Source organism: Schistocerca americana, chromosome 5 (genome assembly GCF_021461395.2).
Source record: "Schistocerca americana isolate TAMUIC-IGC-003095 chromosome 5, iqSchAmer2.1, whole genome shotgun sequence".
Lineage (NCBI taxonomy): Eukaryota > Metazoa > Arthropoda > Insecta > Orthoptera > Acrididae > Schistocerca > Schistocerca americana.
Genome location: NC_060123.1, coordinates 94452857 through 94474054, shown reverse-complemented (window position 1 = coordinate 94474054; position 21198 = coordinate 94452857).

The following is a 21198-nucleotide window of genomic DNA, read 5'->3' as shown; positions in this document are numbered from 1 at the left end:
TGAATTGAGTGCCCATATGGCACCTCACAACTCTGTACTGAAAGGAGACGGCGTGCTTGTGACGTAGGTGGCGTTGTGCCATCTCATTGGTCAACGCTCAGACGCACGCTCAGAATATCTGACATGCCAGATATTGCTCTGCACATTCGGAAAAACGTCCGAGCGTGCTATTCCATGCCGTGACGTCAGAAACTCGGCACGCTCAACACTCAACGTTCGGACGCACGGTCCGTGTGCCGACGGCTTTACGTGTTGACGTGAACGTTTAAGTTTAGTTCCTTTGTTCGTTTGTTTCGTTTTTGTCACTGTTAAAATGCTAACCATTGAAGAATATGTGTTTTTAGTCGAACAAGTATTCAAAGCTGGAGGTAAATACATGGTTTCAATTCTTCAAACATTTAATTCAGTTTTCCCGGAGACAACACTCCCACATCGCGAGATTTGATTAACAAATTTCGAAGTTCGGGTTCAATGACACATGCACCGAGAAGTGGTCGTCCTATCGGTTTGTCTGAGGATAAACTACTCGATATTTCCGATAAAATGGCCATGAGTCCGAACAAGTCAGTAAGAAAACCCGCCCAGGAAATAGATGTTAGTGTCGGAACGGCTCACACAGCTGTAAGGAAAAAATTAGAACTTTTCCCATTCAAACTGACAGTCGTGCAAGGACATAAAAATACTTATCACGGCAAGAGACTGCATTATTGTCAATGGTTCAAAAATTTCGTTACAAAATGGAAGGGATATTCTTAATGAAATGTTTTTCATTGATGAGGCGTGGTTTCATTTAACCGGGTACATGAACTCCCAAAATTCTCGTGTGTGGAGTACTACAAGTCCATTGTGTATTAATGATTAGTTGAATTGAATTGTATATTAAACAACAGGTGGGGCGGGGGGGGGGGGGGACACTTTCAACATTTAATGTGAAAATTTGTAAGTAAAAGTGAATATTAAATAAATTAATAACTTGTATTTCACTGAGTCTGATTTCGATATATTTACTGCGGCATACAGCACGCGCTGCTAACAATCATACGGCACTGCGGGGAGACGTTTTGAACACCCCGTATAAAGAGCGGAGCTTGCTGAATTGCAGAATCAAAAAACGAGTAAGACAAATAAGATAGTTTCACTGAAAGTATTACTGGCATATGTTCAGGCTGATTCATCACGACATGCAAATATTTTAATATGTTATTCTACAAGTAAAACTAAAGAAAAAAAGTTCATACAAACATAGGTCCGCAAATATTTAGTTACGGAGTTACGGCTGATGGAAGAATTTGCCTGAAATTTAGCAACGTAATGAAGCCATCGCAAAACTGTACAAGGTCAAAGTGAAGCACGATTCCCATTTATTTTGTGTTTATTGATCTGGTGAATCTAATAAAACATATCCCAGATGTTTATCTGCAATAGTTTTCCAGAACATTCAGAGAAGCAAAAGAAGTAATTCCGAAAAATGTTTAATTTATTATCTATTTGGCGCAATTTATTTTTTAAATACCAGACAATTGCACAAAGTTTTCAACAGAAGTTTTAGAGAATTTAATTTTAGAAAAATGATGGTAATAACGTTAACTGAAACTGTATGAATGTCAGATAATCTGCTTTTATTAATACCATAGCACACGTGAATTCATGTTAAACCGGAAAAAACAAAATTCGTCAGATAATCTGCTTTTATTAATACCATGGCACACGTGAATTCATGTTAAACCGGAAAAAAGAAAACTCAGTGTTAAGGAAGTTGTACAGTTTACAAACAATTTCACAATATTTTCACAATAAATGGTCAAAAATGTCTCCATCACGTTCTATGCATTTGGCTGCACATGTATGAACGGATTTTGTTGCTCATTTCAGTTTCACAAGGTTTTCCTTAATTTCGTCTATCGCATTCATAATGCGAGCACGTAATGCCTCATAAACTATGTTAGGAAGCGACTGAAACAACTCACTAAGGGTTGCCAACAGTGACATAAGCGTTTCTACAATCCTAATGGAAACAAATTTACCTGTATAATAATCTTTGCTTCTGTGAATGTTCTGGAAAACTACTGTAGATACACCTCTGAGACGTGTTTTATCAGATTTATCAGATCAATAACAACAGATCAATAACAACAAAATAAATGGAAGTCGTGCTTTACTTTAACTTCGTACGGTTTTGCGATGGCTTCATATTAGCGAAGTTGCTAAATTTCAAGCAAAATCTTTTATCAGCAGTAACTCCGTAACTAAACATTTGCGGATCTATGTTTATCTGAACTTTTCTCTTTAGTTTTACTTGTAGAATATATTTAGTGTAGTTGTCACTATAATGTTGGACACTGTACGAGCTCTATACCCATTAAGAGCATTTTTATACCCGAAATTTCAAGTGATAGGCATGAAGACACCAAATGGACTTGAACACACAAGTTATCAGAATTTCTGACGACAGTTATTACATGAACATGGATAAATAGATGAATAGTATTATGAAATTCACTTACTCGCAGCAGATAGGCGAAGTCGAAAAATGCTGCATTTCTGATACCACGGTCTGCCCCTTGCCGAGCCGGCCGCGGTGGCCGAGCGGTTCTAGGCGCTTCAGTCCGGAAGCGCGCGACTGCTTCAGTCGCAGGTTAGAATCCTGCCTCGGGCATGGATGTGTGTGATATCCTTAGGTTAGTTAGGATTAAGTAGTTCTAAGTTCTAGGGGCTGATGACCTCAGCTGTTAAGTCCCATAGTGCTCAGAGCCATTTGAACCATTTGAACCCATTCCCGAGCACGACGTTGCAGAAATTGTCTGGCAGTGTTAATGCACAGAGAGAGAACAAGACAAGCTGTTAAGTCCCATAGTGCTCAGAGCCATTTGAACCATTTGAACCCATTCCCGAGCACGACGTTGCAGAAATTGTCTGGCAGTGTTAATGCACAGAGAGAGAACAAGACAAGCTGTTAAGTCCCATAGTGCTCAGAGCCATTTGAACCATTTGAACCCCTTCCCGAGCACGACGTTGCAGAAATTGTCTGGCAGTGTTAATGCACAGAGAGAGAACAAGACAGAAGCCTTGGTACGCGGACGTACACACGACATTGGGGTTACAATTTCTGAGATATCAGCAAACTGAACCATGTCTCGTAATGATTTCAGAATTGACGTTGATTGGCAGTTGTCAGGCAAGAAGAACGTGAAGTAAGAAAAAACGTAAGTTAATGATTCGATTGGCGAGACAAAGACTTTGAATCACCCAATGTACCGTAAGGACACACACGAGGCAAACTTTTGAGTAACGCCAGGGGAGAGACATGGCTTAGGCATATTTCTATGAGTACTAGGGAACACTCCACTAGTACGGGAAAAGTCAGGAAACACAGGACACGTTAGCGTTTTAGAAACTTCAATTTTTTTCTGAAGGTTGTAGGGGAACATTATTCAGTACTACGCTACGTCACTTAATACAATTATGAAACTCAGTATGAGAAGAGAACACTTTTGTTGATTTCATTAAACCAGTAAACCATGTCCCGATTCATCAAAGAATCAAACTCTCATGTATAATCGTATCTCCCGAACCACGTGCCATACAGTGATATACTTTTACAGGTGCAGTCAGTATTTTATGTGGATACTGTCCGCAATGTGAGTTGCGAACAGTTTGTACTAAAGAAGTAGCAGATCTAAACGTCATCCCTAATGCTGAAGTTTTATTGGATGAACAGCCAAAAAGTAGTAAGTAATAAATTTTTTCGCTGCATTATGTATTTCGAAATGGTTTGAAATTATTTATAAACTTGCTTATTCGAGGCATGCTGCCACGGGATGGTAGGTCCGCAACTCATCAGAACTGAGGAAGTTGGATTTTTTTTTCATCCGTTTCTGTTGCATTGATATAAAATTCAGCTCTAGATTCAAATGGTTCAAATGGCTCTGAGCACTATGGGACTCAACATCTGAGCTCATCAGTCCCCTAGAACTTAGAACTACTTAAACCTAACTAACCTAAGGACATCTGCCCGAGGCAGGATTCGAACCTGCGACTGTAGCGGTCGCGCGGTTCCAGACTGAAGCGCCTAGAACCGCTCGGCTACCGCGGCCGGCTCAGCTCTAGAGATTGCCGGTTTCCGGCTGACACGCCCATTTTCAAACAACACGCCTTGCTATTAACCGTAATTGTTGAAACAATGTGGAGCCAAAAGACACAGGGAAGTAGAGAGTGGGCAACAGGTACCCTAACTGATCTCAGACTACGCTTCGGTTGCTACTGACTGACGGTCAATACCAACGGACGCGTAGTCTGAGATCAGTGAAGGTGCTTACTGCCCACTGTCTACTTCGCTGTGTCTTTTGGCACCATATTATATGAACAATAACGGTTAATAGCAAGGCGCGTGGTTTGAAAATGGGCGTGTCAGCCGGAAATCGGCAGACACTACAGCTGAATTTTACATAGGAATCTCAATGTGCTTCCTTTCTCAAAGCCTCAAGATATAAAAAGTCTTCTAACTTTAGTACTTGACCTACTGTGCTACACCTTTAATGTAAGGTTGTGCCTTCTAATGAGTCGATTACGACAGTCTTTTAAATTTTTACCTTCAGTCAACAGTTAATGAAATATTTAAAACTCACACTTTTGTTATCCCTGAAAGCCGTTAGAGAGAAAACTTGCTGCTGGGACCGTGTTCTGTGCACCGCTTTTAGTGATGTAGGTTTTTCCCACCCTTTGCACTTTTCTTAGCTAGTTGATTGAGAAGTAGCGGCTCCGGTCTCGTAAACTGACATACGGCCGGGAGAGCGGTGAGCTGACCACATGCCCCTCCACATTAGCATCCAGTGACGCCTGTCGGCTGAGGATGACACAAGGCCGGTCGGTACCGTTAGGGCTTCCAAGGCCTGTTCGAACGAAGTTTAGTTTAGTTTAGTTTAGTTTTGCACTTTTCTTGTTTAAACCTAGCTGGGTTGTGTCGGACATGAAACAGTGACATGTAGGAACATTATTCTTGCAGAAAATTGCTTTGTAAATAGTTACACGTACTAAACTATTGTCACTATAGGTTATAGATCTTAGTACAAAGTTTATGCATTGAGAGAAGTCTGACTAAAATAAGCAAATATTCATAAAATAGTTATTACGTTCACGTTTGGAACAAGATAAGCGTAAAACGCCATATTCACGTAACTTTCAGTGAAACATTTATTACAGTTATAGAAAACACTTTTCTGCTCTCTCTCTCTCTCTCTCTCTCTCTCTCTCTCTCTCTTTCCAAGCATTAATCCCGACTTGCAGGGTCTGCTGTTTTGCTACATCTCCTCCATTTCTTCCTGTTCAAAAATGGTTCAAATGGCTCTGAGCACTATGGGACTTAACGTCTGAGGTCATCAGTCCCCTAGAACTTAGAACTACTTAAACATAACTAACCTAAGGACATCACACACATCCATGCCCGAGGCTGGATTCGAACCTACGACCGTAGCGGTCGCGCGGTTCCAGACTGAAGCGCCTAGAACCGCTCGGCCACACCGGACGGCTTTCTTCCTGTCATTGACATCTTCTGGTCCTAAGCCAACAAGGTGCATGTCTCCCCTGACTTTGTCAGTCCATCTCTTCGCCGGTCTTCCTCGTCGTCTTGTTCCTCCAGGGTTGATGTGGAGCGCTGTTTTTGCGACTGAGTTGTCTTGCTTTCTCATGTCGTGGCCGTACCAGCGGAGACGGGCTTCCCTCACTTTGTAAGTGATCGGCGCCACACCGAATTTACCGGACGTCCGTATTTTTTACGTGGTCACGTCGTGTCAGCCCCATGGACCATCGAAGCATCTTCATCTCCACGGTGTAACATTTGCTCCTGTTGTTTCGTCATAGAGCGACACTCAGTCCCATACAGTGCTGGTGGGCTTACTATGGTCTTATGTACCTTTGCCTTTACATACTGAGGCATCTTTTCATCGCAGAGGACTCCAATGACCTGTCTCCACCTGAGCCAAGCTGCATTCACCCTCATCCGAGTATCAAAAGTTGTGTCGCAGTCTAAGGTGACGACAGACCATAGGTACTTAAAACGCATGGTCTTCTTCACCGATACCTATGGTACCTCTGGTTTGGGAGCCGCATTCTAGGTACTCTGTCTTCCGGATATTGAGGTGCAGTCCATTTTCAGCCAGTCTGTCCTTCCACGTTTGAACCTGATGCCGGAGTTCAGGGTGGGCAAGTACCACATCATCTGCATAAAGAAGGGTCCAGGGATGTGAAGTCTGTATGTCAACTGTTGCCGTATCCATGCAAAGGATGAATAACAATGGTGAAAGGACAGAACCCTGATGAACACCCACAGTGATAACGAAAGGAGGAGAAATTCCAGCAGGATTACGAACAACACTAGTCGAATTAGGGTACAAAAGTTGCACCCAGCTTACATACTCTTCAGGGACGCCATGGCAGCGATGAGCTCGCCATATAAGATAGTGTGGGAGACGATCGAAAGCCTTTTCTCGGTCTAGAAATGCCATATGTACACTCCTCTGTCTTTCTCTGTTTTTCCATCAAATGGCGCGTAGCAAAAGTTCTGCTCTACAGGGGCAAAATTCTTATGGGCCTACCCTCACAAGTGTAGCACTGAATCCAATCTTCTCGGAAGGTTTCACTGACTGTCCGATATAGTTTGCTGTTCATCACTGAATGTTTTCGCATAAACTTGCAGTATGTTAAAACAGATTTCACGTCCATCTCTTTGTTTTCCCGCAAAGCTTAAAATCTGTCACCTGATGTTTTTCTTGGGCCTGAATATTACTCAATGCCTCTGCTGATAATCATTTCAAGAATTCAGGCTTTTTCTGTGGCTTTGTTACGTTATTTTCATCCCACTTATTTCATTACTTCTCCATATTTTCGTGTGGAAGAAAAAACTGCAAGAATTTAAGTTTTTATGGTACCGGTATCTGTTTTTCCCGATACGGCCAAAACGTAACGGCGTGCTACTTGAATATTCACTTTGATACGAGGACTGTCTAGAAAGTAAGTTCCGTTTGATCACGAAATGGAAACCACAGTGAAAATCAGAAATGTTTTATTTGTAACAGTTAGCTACACCTTCCAGCTACTTCTCTACGTAGTCGCCGTTCAGACTTGGACATTTGTCGTAGCGTTGTACCAACTTTCCAATACCCCCGTTATAGAAGGCAGCCGCCAGTGCGTTCCGCCAATTATCTACGCTGGCCTAAAGCTCGTTGTCTATACAAAAATGTTCAAAATGTTGTCTTCATATAGAGCGGTTCATGTGAGCAGAGATGAAACTCAGAGGGACACAATTACGGGCTGTATTGTAGGTAATCAAACATTTCAAATTGAAAACGATGCAGGAGCATCTTCATTGACCCTGCAGAATGCGTCTGAGAATTGTCTTGAAGAAGAAACTGCACGATAGTTATGTAACGTTGGCTGCATAGTTTCAGGCGAAATTTCTCACCAGGCCCTCGTACTTGGCGGGAGACACTATTTTCTAGACATCTTTACGCGCTCACTGTGAGCTCAGAAATGAGAAGAGCGACGTGATGCTATCTAGGGTCATACTAGGGACACTGCCCAACACATATGTGCAAAACTTCATCGGATTTTCATAGTCGTTTCCATTTCGCTAGCGATATGAACTTACTTTCTGGACACCCCTCGTATTACTTAAGCAGGATATTGTCACAGTCTACAACACAGAAAATAATATCAATTATGTCTAAAGAAACAGTATACTTGTGTTATTACTTACAAACAAAACAGAACACTACATAGTTAAACTGACGCACCGGAAAACTCACTATAAACAGAGAACTTGTGGCGACTTCGAAACGGACTGTTGTTTTTACTCAAATAGCGTGAGCGGTGTTGTTCCTCCATAGCTCAGACTGAGGTGGCGCAACAGGTGCTGTCGATAGCGCTAGAGGTTAGAAACAGCTCTTCTCCCATACAATGCGCAGAAGGTTTTCGTTGTGAGTACCGATGGTGAACATCAGTTACGGACATCGCTGTTAAATTTAAGGTGCAGCCCAGTCCACCTGGCACCTACACTGTAACAGTGCCTTCCGCCTGGAAATCCCACCAATCTCGTTAAGTTAACTCAATGGCCTCGCGCCGCGTATTAAAGAGATGCAACAGCTTACCTATGTAAAAGTTCTTTTTTTATGTCATTGTAATAAGGGGCACTTAGCCGAATGACACTGAGCTGTGTTTAAAGTGCAGACTATTGTTAATTTTCTATCGGTGCTTAGAAGAACGTAATAATAAAATGAAACAGGAAAACACTTCCCAGTGTTCTGTAAAATTTGCAGGACATTGGAAAGTGCTTAACCATTTAATGATATTGTTTGTCTTTTAATCTTAGATGCTAATTGTTTCAGAATGAGTTATTAAGTAACTTCGGAAAAGTTAACTACAACAAATTTGGCTGTGGTGTACAGTAGAAAAACTTCGAGGAAATAAAAGCAATAATATTGGCGTGTAAGTAAACTGCTGTTGACACATTCCTAATCCGTTTATTTGTGTTTGTAAGTATTGCACTTACGCTCATAGCTTGTAAATAATATACACTACTGGCCATTAAAATTGCTACACCAAGAAGAAATGCAGATGATGAACGAGTATTCATTGGACAAATATATTATACTAGAACTGACATGTGTTTACATTTTCACGCAATTTGGGTGCATAGATCCAGAGAAATCAGTACCCAGAACAAGCACCTCTGGCCTTAATAACGGCCTTGATACGCCTGGGCATTGAGTCAAACAGAGCTTGGATGGCGTGTACAGGTACAGCTGTGCAAGCAGCTTCAATACGATTCCACAGTTCATCAAGAGTAGTGACTGGTGTATTGTGGCGAGCCAGTTGCTCGGCTACCATTGACGAGACGTTTTTAATTGGTGAGAGATATGGAGAATGTGCTGGCCAGGGCAGTAGTCGAACAGTTTCTGTATCCAGAAAGGCCCGTACAGGACCTGCAACATGCGGTCATGCATTATCCTGCTGAAATGTAGGGTTTCGCAGGGATCGAATGAAGGGTAGCGCCACGGGTCGTAACACATCTGAAATTAACGTCCACTGTTCAAAGTAAGGTCAATGCGAACAAGAGGTGACCGAGACGGGTAACCAATGGCACCCCGTACCAACACGCCGAATGATACGCCGGTATGGCGATGACGAATACACGCTTCCAATGTGCGTTCACCGCGATGTCGCCAAACACGGATGCGATCATCATGATGCTGTAAACAGAACGTAGATTCATCCGAAAAAATGACGTTTTGCCATTCGTGCACCCAGGTTCGTCGTTGAGTACACCATCGCAGGCGCTCCTGTCTGTGATGCAGCGTCAAGGGTAACCGCAGCCATGGTCTCCGAGCTGATAGCCCATGGTGCTGCAAACGTCGTCGAACTGGTCGTGGAGATGGATGTTGTCTTGCAAACGTCCCCATCTGTTGTCTCAGTGATCGAGACCTGGCTGCACGATCCGTTACAGAGATGTGGATAAGATGCCTGTCATCTCGACTGCTAGTGATACGAGGCCTTTGGGATCCAGCACGGCGTTCCGTATTACCCTACTGAACCCACCGACTCCATATTCTGCTAACAGTCACTGGATCTTGAAGAACGCGAGCAGCAATGTCGCGATACGATAAAACGCAATCGCGATAGGCTACAATCCGACATTTATCAAAGTCGGAAACGTGATGGTACGCATTTCTCCTCCTTACACGAAGCATCACAATAACGTTTCACCAGGCAACGCCGGTCAACTGCTGTTTGTGTATGAGAAATCGATTGGAAACTTTCCTCATGTCAGCACGTTGCATGTGTCGCCACCGGCGATAGCCTTGTGTGAATGCTCTGAAAAGCTAATCATTTGCATATCACAGCATCGTCTTCCTGTCGGTTAAATTTCGCGTCTGTAGCACGTCATCTTCGAGTTGTAGCAATTTTAATGGCCAGTAGTGTATATGATTAAGGTGAATTAGCTTCTCATGCTAGCAGTAGTAGAACATATATTAGCACATTGATCAGCTATCCGAAGCGAGCCTATCAAAAGTATCACTCTAAGCCCTTCTGTCCAACAGCGATCTGATTGTCACTGTTAAAGTTAAATACCGGTTATGGTGATATTGTACAACCACCATGTAAGAATCGAGTATTTTAAAGTACATATGAAGATGGCGAACAAGAGCTGGGAAATTCCACATGTTCTCCATATCATCTAGATAAGGTGATCATTGGATTTACTGAAAGAAGACAAATGATTGCACAGTGGTTTAAGAACCATAGTTTCATAGCACATGAAATATCAACGAGAGCTTTGTCCGGAAAAAAATTACATTGTGTGGATCGTAACTGGAAATAAAGGGGTTGCAGTAATATTATAAAAGGATTAATTTTATGTCATGAAAACAGTCACCGTAACGTACAACTGCCGGGTCAAACCTGCACCCGTACGTCTGTACAAGCTCACCAGCTAACACTGAAAACTAACACTGACATCCACGAAAAAGATTAAACAGACAATTCTCTGCTACGATCGGAGTTTCGAATCCTGCCTCTGGCATGGGTGTGTGTGATGTCCTTAGGTTAGTTAGGTTTAAGTAGTTCTAAGTTCTAGGGAACTGATGACCACAGAAGTTAAGACGATAGTGCTTAGAGCCATTTGAACCCTTTTTTAGCAATTCTCTGATTGATAGCGTTTACGTAATGCTCTCCTTGGGCTGAGGAAATCGTTTTCACCAAAAGACGCGGGTAACGCATAAGGCGTCTTCTGCAATAGCGAGTACGTGCGAATGCGAAGGAAAGAAGGAAGATAGGCAGGAGTTTAATGTCACGTCTACGGTGAAGTCATCAGAAGGTGGATTGCAAATGCGAGTCATACCTTCGTCACGGTACATTGTCCAGATAAGCACTGCATTCCACAGAGCTGAACTTCGAAGGCCTCTAATCTCAAATATCCACCGTATCCGACGTTTTTGACAATTTCTCGGCGCTCTAAACTGAAGTGACAAAAGTCGTGATATGCCTCCTAATATAGTGCGGGACCACCTTTTGCCGGGGCACTGCAGCACCTCGACTTGGCGTGGACTCAACAAGTCATTTGAAGTCCCCTGCGAAAATATTGAACTACTAACTGGCGTCTCGATTATGTCCCATAAATGTCCGATGAGACTCACATTGGGCGATCTGGATGGCCAAATTATTCGCTCGAATTGTTCAGTATGTTCATCGAGCCAACCGCAAAGAAAAGAAGCCCACTGATATGGCGCGTTGTCATCCGTAAAAATCCGATGATTGTTTGGGAACGTGAACTCCATGAATGGCTGCAAATGGTCTCTAAGTAGCCGAACATAATCATTTCCGGTCAGTAATCGGTTTAGTTGGACCAGAACACGAAGTCCATTCCATGTAAACACAGCCCACACCATTATGGAACCACCACCAATTTGCACAGTGCCTTGTCGACAACTTGTGTCCATGACTTCGTGGGTGCTGCACCACACTCGAGCCCTACCGGTAACTCTTACCAACTGAAATCGGGACGCATCTGACCAGGCGACGGTTTTCCAGTCGTCTAGAGTCCAACCGATATGGTCAAGCCCAGGAGAGGCGCTGCAGGCGATGTCGTCGTGTTAGCAAAGCCATTCGCTTTGGTCGTCTGCTACCATAGACCATTAACGCCAAACTTCGCCACATTCTCCTAACAGATAAGATCGTCGTACGCACTATATTGATTTCTGCGTTTATTTCACGCAGTATTGCATGTCTGTTGCCACTGACAGGTCTACGCGAACTCTGCTGCTCTCTGTCGTTAAGTGAAGGCCGTGGGCCTCTTCATTGTCGTGGTGAGAGGTAATGCCTAAAATTTGTTATTATCGACACACTCTTGACAGTTTGGATCTCGGAATAATTAATTAGTTAACGATTTCCGAAATAGAATGTCTCATGCCTCTAGCTCCACTTATCTTACCGCCTTGAATGTCTGTCCTGCGGTCATAATTACATCGGAAATCTTTTCACATGGCTCACCCGAGGCGGAATGAGAGCTCCCCCAATGCACTGCAGTTTTAAACCTTGTGCACGCGATACCGCTGTCTCCATATGTGCATACCGCTCTCCCATGACTTTTATGACCTCACTGTGTATTTATAGCAGTTGCCAATGTCTCCAGAACATCAATATACGTTTTGGTTCCTCCATCATATTTGAAAGCTGCCTGTCTTCTGAGAGATTGAACAGCTTCATTGCTATGCGCTATTTAGTAATGATCTGCTGCGAATCGCATCTGACAACATTCAACTTTTGATATTATGCAGCGTTAACAAATTATACCAAGTATAAAAGTGGATATTTGTATCAGAAAGGAAGTAAAAGCTTCAGAAATCACTCACTATATCTGCAGATAATGAAACGAAACGTCTGTGTTTTAATGTTCCGAGAGAGAGCCATGAAATCAATCGTCGGTGATGGACTTTTTTCCCTGCTTGCCCAACCGGGATATACTGTTTTCATTTTACTCCTCCAACGATTACAGAACAACAGGATGAAAGAAATAACACGAAAAAAATTGCTTCATTAATGAAGTTATACGTAATTGTTTTTGGTGCTAGTCCTCCAGAGAGAGTTCTGTTCGATGGAAATACGGCTGTCGCTAGCAAGAATTCTCACACGACTTCACCAGATTGAAAATACGCTGGAAACTACGCAGATGTTTTGCTCTACATTCGTCCTCCCAAACGCTATAACGGCGTACATTTCGAGTACTTGACGTGTTGCAGTGGCTGTCTGTGAATGGAAAGTATTGTCTCCACTTCCAAAGTAACGTCTGTCCATGTATCAAGAATATTCCCCAGCTATCATTTCCCATTCTCTTCCTCTCCCCTTCCCCTTTCCGAACTTACGCTCGTGTGCTGCGACCGCCACATCCCGCAGTAGCGTAAACGAATCACGTAATGCGGACGCACGTTCCCCACATAATTCTCTAGGGAGTGCGTGGGGGAACTTTCCCAGCACTCTCATGAACCAAAGACTACGAGGGCGTTCCGTGGTGGCTCTGTTGTTACATATCTAGAATGCATGCATCAGTATGCACGTAACTCGACTGTTTCTAGAAGTTCCTGCTTTACGGAATTCACCGTATCGCAAATAGAGTTCCAAATGTGTAGTATAACGGATAAGAAAATTAGAAATACTGCAATGTTAGACTGTGCATTTTGGGCGCCAGACCCGGTTCACCAAATTTGGTTGTGGAGATTCAGGACTCTGGAATCCCCCTGCGATGTACGCTACCGTGAGATGGCCCGCGGCCCCCGATATGACTGTTATCCTCTATAGCCGATGAATAATAGTGTCCTACCAGAAATAACCTGAGGGAACGTGTTCAAGGGTGGCAGAGTGAAGAATTCTTACACAACTGAACAACGGCTTGCACCGAGTTCGCTAAATGACACTGCAGATCGTTTCTATTTCACTTCTCTGGGACAAGAAAATTCTTTAGAAATACACAGATTTGATAAAAATGATAAGAATAACAATAAGAGATAGTGGAGATGGGAATGCTTAATGTTTCCCTAGAAAGTTATCTCAATAAACAAAAAGATTAAGAAGATTAGGTGATTGTGCACCTGTTTGCTTTACTTCTAGATTGTCTCTTTCTGAACATATAGTCTCTTTATGAATGTAGGCTGATGCACAGCAAAAAATTCCATTCATAGAAAAGAAATATTAACCTCACGTTTACAATTAAGAACTAAATAAGTCTGCGAGAATGGAGGCACAACAAGAATGTAATGATGTAATGAAATATGATCTGTCTGAACCAACACTGTCTGTTAAAAAAAATTAATGATAGTAATCGAACTCAACACTGTCAACCGACCATGTGAAATTGAAAACTCTTATCTTCTGTAGTCGCTGGCCGGAGTGGCCGAGCGGTTCTAGGCGCTACAGTCTGGAACCACGCGTCCACTACGGTCGCAGTTCGAATCCTGCCTCGGGCATGGGTGTGTGTGATGTCCTTAGGTTAGTTAGGTTTAAGTAGTTTTAAGTAGTTTTAAGTAGTAAGTGATGACCACAGCAATTAAGTTCCATAGTGCTCAGAGCCATTTGAACCATTTTTTGTAGTCGGCTTACCTATATCGCAACGAAAACGTCGTGAATTGCCTTCGTAGGAAAAAAAGAAAAGACACTTCTCAAATTCTGAGCTGCTATTGAGTACAGATAATCGCGGTAGTGCAATGCGATCTCTTAAACACTTGCGGTGCAAACTTGGTTCGCATAAAATTTATCGCTCATATAAAAGAATATTCATCGGGTAACGGGGGCTGGATAATGACATGGGATAATCTACGTTACTCGCTACATAAAAATTATTCTCAATAAACTATTGAAAATTCATCTCAGAAACAATTCTTAACACTATTCCATTTATGAACATTTACAAAATTTCACAAAAGACGGCTTACAAGCAATAAAAAAAATATTTCAGTCCTAAATGCAATTACATAAGATCGACACTGGAGAAATACAAAAATTTAACTCAACATAACAAGTTATTCTGACACAGTAGTCTTCATACTAATGTTTAAATTATTTTCGTCTTTTCATATCCATTAACATTTACTGCAACAAAAGTTTATAAAAGTTGCAAGAAATTCCTGATCTGGATGTCTGTGTTGAACCAAACATGCCTCACTAACTTCTGTCACATTGAAGCAAGATATGTGCATTCGTTACCCTCAGTCCCAATCTTCTCAAAATATTATCTGTCTTACTAAATTAATTTTATCCAGTGCATAATTCAACCTGCATAATCCAGCCACTTGATGTTTACGCATTCAGATCGTGGAAAAATGTTCCAAAACAGTTCCCTGATGTAATCCTACTGTACGGCTGTGATGTAAATTTGCATCTGAGGAATAAGTATACTGAAAATTCAATTTCTGATTCGTAATCAGTTTTCATTCCCTCGATTTTTGAACATGTTTAGGTACGCTTGGTTCGACAGCGTATGCCTCACAGAAAAAACTCATAAATGTGAACCTCCTGTCAATCATTTCTTTAAAAAATGTGATACATGTTGTAAATTGTGCAATAATACTGTAATAATCAGATGTGCGTGGTGCACAATATGTATGTGCATGCAGCACTTCTTTGCAATGGATAATACAACGTCCCCTAATACTGCTCTGACTGTCACAGATAACCCATCACAACGTAAAGACTGTAAAATAACAAAGTAGATGTCAAACGTAATACACAAAAGCAGACTACAAAGAAACGAAACAAAATAAATAACGAACAAATAAAACTAAGACCATTGAAAAAAACGGGAACAGCTTCTCGCCACCTCCACGTTGTTTATTCCGGACTCGAGAAAGGGCGTGGCCTTATTGTTTCTGTTAAATCCTTCAGGAGCCCGTCTGTTATGGCTGCACTATGAAAATTGCAAACAACACTACCGCTAAATATCACAAGCGTCTACTTTACGTCTCATGACTGCGACTTAGGGATCTAACTTTATCTCATTTGGTTTAATTTATTGTTAAATATACTATTAGATTTACTACACATAAACTTTTTACGGTTCGAAAAATTGTGAGGTGAGAGTAACGTTTCGAAATGTATCAAAATGTTTAAAGACATGATTGCACAGATGTAACGTACAGAAGGAACCACGGAAGTAGTGTGTCAACATTTTTCTTATAACTCCAACTTAGGGTATGTGCTTAGAAAGATAACAACCACGTTTTCTCCGGGAGAGTTTTCACCATCTCAACGGCCGTATGGACACCTACAAAAAATACGTGTCTCATATTTTGACCTACACTACAACATGTTCGACGAGTATCGAAAACGGCGAGAGGCAGTTGGGTAGTGTTACTCGTTAGTAACTCCATCTTATTTAGTGCATAATGATGATATTCCTTTCGTAATAATAATATGTTCCATCAAATAATAAAATCCTAATGAGCACCATGTTCTGCAACGTTCCTGCTGTACAAGCTCACTGCAACGACAGCCCGCTACAGCGCCCTATCTCCTCTCTTCGCGTTCAACTCCAAATAGCAGCGCATCTTCGCAGAGAGAAGACGACCTAACAAGTCTCTGGGAAATGTAGCGTCTCTGACGAGGCTGCCCGCGCTAACTAAAAAATACAAATATTACATGCGCGTCCTAAGACACCCAAAAATAAGAAAATTATATACACGCACTTTTCACCCTCTCAACCCTATTTGTAGACAGGTCGAAAGATCCGTCATTTTATACAGTTCTAATCGTTTGAAGATGAGCATGACAGCAGGCGAATGGCTGGAATACCTTTCCGTTATCACAACATAATTAGGCGGTGCGAAACAAGTGTTCAGCTAGAGTGAGTCGCTTATCCAGTGACAATAGCAAGCCGTCGGACTGTTTCTCACCCTAACGCGTAACCTCTTTTCGAAAGTTTCGTTTACCGACGTGCCGTGTTAAAAAATTTTCTTTTCAATATTTCTGCAGTTTCACAAACTGACGGAAATGAATGTAGTCAAATGCCCTGTATTTAGAAACTGGCGCGGTCTAATTAAGCTGAGTGACCAAAAGTTACGGGAAGGGTTCTTCTGTCTCAGGTTAGGTCGTGTGTGACGCCCGAACGTTTCTGTTAGAGTGTACGCCACCCCAAATATATCCAGAATTAATAAATACACGAGGGTGCTGTTATAGCAGACAATATGGTGCATTTCCTGACTTGAGAAAGTGACTTTTATCGTTAATAGTCGCCCTATTATGGGACAGACCTTTTTTTCTGATGCAGCAATATATATTTGTCTGTGACATTTGAATGAACCTTTTACAAGACCTACAACGAATGATATAACATGTATGGGGACTCGATCGGATATTAAGGCAACAGCTCCACAAACCAGTGTCTTATTGTCATGAGAAGACGTTCCAGACACATTTGCCCTGTTATACCAAATGTAAACTATCTCGAAATCCGTGTACAGTTGTGTGTTTACTATCACGGCTCTCATATAGTGCTCAAAATGTTGACCTTGGGCGCTGCTGCACGATATAAAGTGATTCTGGAGAAACCATATTCCAGAAACCATATTCCAGGTTGAATTTCATCTGGAGGTAACAGCAGCACAGGCCCGTGTGAAAAGGCATTTTATACCTTAGAGAGTCGTCGGCGCTTCATAACAGGCTTCTCGTTTTAATTTTCGCCGCAGATAAAAGTATACAAGTGTTAACTTTGATGAGAGTGGTTAATTCTGCGTTTTCTGAACTACCGTCCCAATGCTGTCTAAATGTTGTATTAAGTATTCAGTGGAAGTCTCACAGCCCAACTCATTAACTCCCAGCGCTTATCAACACCCAATCTAAAGAGAGGACTCGTGTGGTCAGTCGGCCTGACTCAGGGATTATACGGATTTGTTCAGTTTATTGTAACAGAACACAAGCTGGTGATCAAAATGTGTTTTTGACTATTAAAAGGAAAGGGGGCAGCTTTGAGTAATTTTCACCTTTCTACACTGAAAAAGGTTTAGAGGGCATAGCTGACACTTCAAAATCAGTCAAGCGATTGCGAAATGGGAAATCGTTGGATGAAATTTTTAGTACGCAACAAGCGACAGCTCTCCGGAAAGTTAAATACCTCGTTGAGTATGCCATCGGAAAGGCGCTCCACAACACCTTGAACTACAGCAAAGGTGTTGCGTCATGCACAGACTTTGTCGACTTTCCCAAAGAGAAACTGAAGGCTAAGTGCACTCGACGTGCAATAATCGCGAAAGGGGTGGACAGGGATCCGGTGAAATCCGATTTGTTTATCCTTAACTTCAATAACGCGAAACAAATGTTACCAATTCAATGTGCTGTTTTAAATGTCACCGCCTTGAGCACACCAACCTAGGAACAAGCCACTTACGGCAAGTGTGGTTAGACCGCACGTGAAGGTGTCATTTGTTATTTGTTCATCTCCTCGAAAGTATGGAAATTGCTCTGGGACCATTATATCTAGAGCATAGACTGCAGCGTCTACCTTGAAAAAAGAAAGACACAGGAGGTTAAAACAACAAAGCGCATCCCACATGGTGAGGAGAGAAAGACCTGTAAGGCCATGCAGCCTCTCACATTCACTACATCTTCGGTTCCAACTTTTAAAAACCCTCTTCCGATGGTCGATACCTCCACACAAATGCACGTGTCAGGTGTCAGTAACACTACCACTGTTTGTCAGTACACTTTAAAGCTGCAGTCACGTCATAGCCGATAGCCTCACACCCCAGAGAATGTCAAAAATAGCCACAGCAGCTATCATCTCTGAGCTGCTGATAGTTCCAAGGGCAGAGTCTGGTATACAGTCCACCACTGCTTCTACTGCTGCTGCAGTAGTTTCATCAAAGAGTTCCTAACCAGAAAAAGCGAACGGGAGCTTCAACCGCAAGCAAAAACAGGTAACAAACTGTCAGACCACGTCGGCCTCGTTCGACCTGATGGTCCTTATGAATCTGCTTTATAGGCAATGGAATGCGGAACCTGCCAAAGACACCCATCTCGCCCCAAGACTAAACCTCCACCCACTGCAGGTATCCCACCCTGGTGAAGAGACTGCGTGAAAGTGTAATCCCCGTGAAAAATGACTCCCACACTCCAGCTGAACATGAATGGGTTCAGGTCCCTTATAGAGGAACTGAAACTCCTATCATGGGCACATCCCCAGTGCATGTGTTTACAAGAAACGCATTTAAAAGCCACTGACACCCATGTGTTATATTCTATACTGCAAGGATTGCCAGACTGGGGAATAACCAATTGTTATGTTTGTCAATAATGCACACCATTCCTCTGCTTTCTCTTCGTTGCTGACCTACAAGCAGTGATCATTCAAGTTCATGTTGGCCATAAGATCACTATCTGCTCGCTGTATTTAACTCCACTGGATGCTGAATCTCCTACAGATGATGTAGAAGAACTCCGAAGATCATTTCTGGCACTAGGTATTTCAATGCTCGTAATGTATTGTGTTATGGGGGCTCGAATTCAACTTGCACCAGTGGTCGAGTTTTGGAGAACATCGTGATGTCTCAGCAGCTCTGCACCCTCAATACAGGCAAACCAACCCATTTTTCAGCTGCTACCAGTTCATCATCAGCCATCAACCACTATTTCTGCTCTCCAGCCCTCACAGACTCTCCTCAGTGAGAAGTAACTGATGAGCTTCATTTTAGTATCGACTTCCCACTATGGAACTACCTATCGGATCAAGCTTTACTTGAAAGGAGTAAGATCAGCAGAACTAAATGGACCCTGTTCAGGCAGCTGGCTTTGTTTAAACAGCGACGTCAGTGGTGCTCACCAATCTGCGACATGCGTGCGCCTCTACGGCGGTTCAAATCCCCCCCAACAGCAGACAATCTCATACCCTTTCGAGTCACTAGCGCCAAGACTCTACGCGTAATAAAGGAGAGCCAGAAAAGGTAGTGGCAAGCGTTCCTGGACTCTATCAACCGTTCCACTTGTTCTACAGAAGCATGGGAAGACGTGAGGAGCGTTTCCAGTAAATGCAGTAGTTTACCAATAGCATCAGTGCCGAAACAGAGGTGTCTCCAAATAACACCCAGAGACATCGCCAAGACGATGGCAGAGCATTTTGCACAGAATACTGCCAACTCCAGCCAGGAACTGGCCTTCCTCAGCTACAGTGCGACCCTAGAAAGCGGCCAGTTGAGACCTATAGTTGCTAACTTCGGCACTGTCTGAACTTGCATGCTCTGAACTGCATGCTTCGACATTTACAAGCAGACTCAAAAGAAATATTCCTCAATGTTTGAATTTGGTATAGTAGATATGCCACGTTCCCAGCTCATGGAGAGAAGAGGTTTTGATACCTCTCTTCAAACAAGGAAACGACTGAACTTGTCCCAGTAGTTACCTGAGCGTCACCTTGACGAGCTGTGGAACGACTGGTTCACTCTTGAAACTTCCTGGCAGATTAAAACTGTGTGCCCGACCGAGACTCGAACTCGGGACCTTTGGAAGGTAGGAGACGAGGTACTGGCAGAAGTAAAGCTGTGAGTACCGGGCGTGAGTCGTGCTTCGGTAGCTCAGTTGGTAGAGCACTTGCCCGCGAAAGGCAAAGGTCCCGAGTTCGAGTCTCGGTCGGGCACACAGTTTTAATCTGCCAGGAAGTTTCATATCAGCGCACACTCCGCTGCAGAGTGAAAATCTCATTTTGGTTCACTGTTGTTCAGTCTGGATTTTAGAGGCCAGGCAATTCCTCAGCCGCTCTCAGTGTCGATTTCGATCCACTGTCGACAATCTGATCCTGCTAAAGATGGCTATTCAGCAGCCTTTCCAAAGTAACTGTCTCTGTATCGGTATATTCTTCGGCACCAGAATACCGAGCGAGGTGGCGCAGTGGTTAGCACACTGGACTCGCATTCGGGAGGACGACGGTTCAATCCCGCGTCCGGCCATCCTGATTTAGGTTTTCCGTGATTTCCATAAATCGCTCCAGGCAAATGCCGGGATGGTTTCTTTGAAAGGGCACGGCCGACTTCCTTCCCTGTCCTTCCCTAATCCGATGAGACCGATGACCTTGCTGTTTGGTCTCTTCTCCCAAACATCCAATCCAATCCAATCGACGCCAGAAATATGTACGACATTGTTTTTAGTCAGAGTATACTAGTGCAGCTCCACCAGTGGGGGTTTCGTAACCACCTCCGCAGCTTCGCACTGTCCTTTGTATCTAAGTGCTTCTTTCGGTACTGAGTTGGTGACATGCTGTCAGAACATGGAATATGGAATTCCTCAGGATTCTTTGCTATAGCCATGTACAACATCACATGTACGACAAGGAGTCCTGTACTGAACTCCTTATTTGTGGACGACTGCAGTTTACTGTTCCGCCTCCACTGTTGCTAGAGAGACTCCTCAGTTGAAATTTACAGTGAAGAGGTTAGAAGACTGGGCTGCAAAGACGCCTTTTCAGTTTTCTTCAGATAAGTGTGTGTGTGTTCATTTTAATCTTTCTCGTCGTATTTTTAATTTACCTGACTCTCGTATAAGGATCACTATTCTACATTTTAAACCGTTAGTGAGGTTTCTGGGCCTCATTTCCGAAGCCAGAACCCAGAAGGCACTGAACATCTTAAAAGTGCCTTAGTTACAGGTCTTTGGGAGCTGACAGGGCCCGTCTGCTCC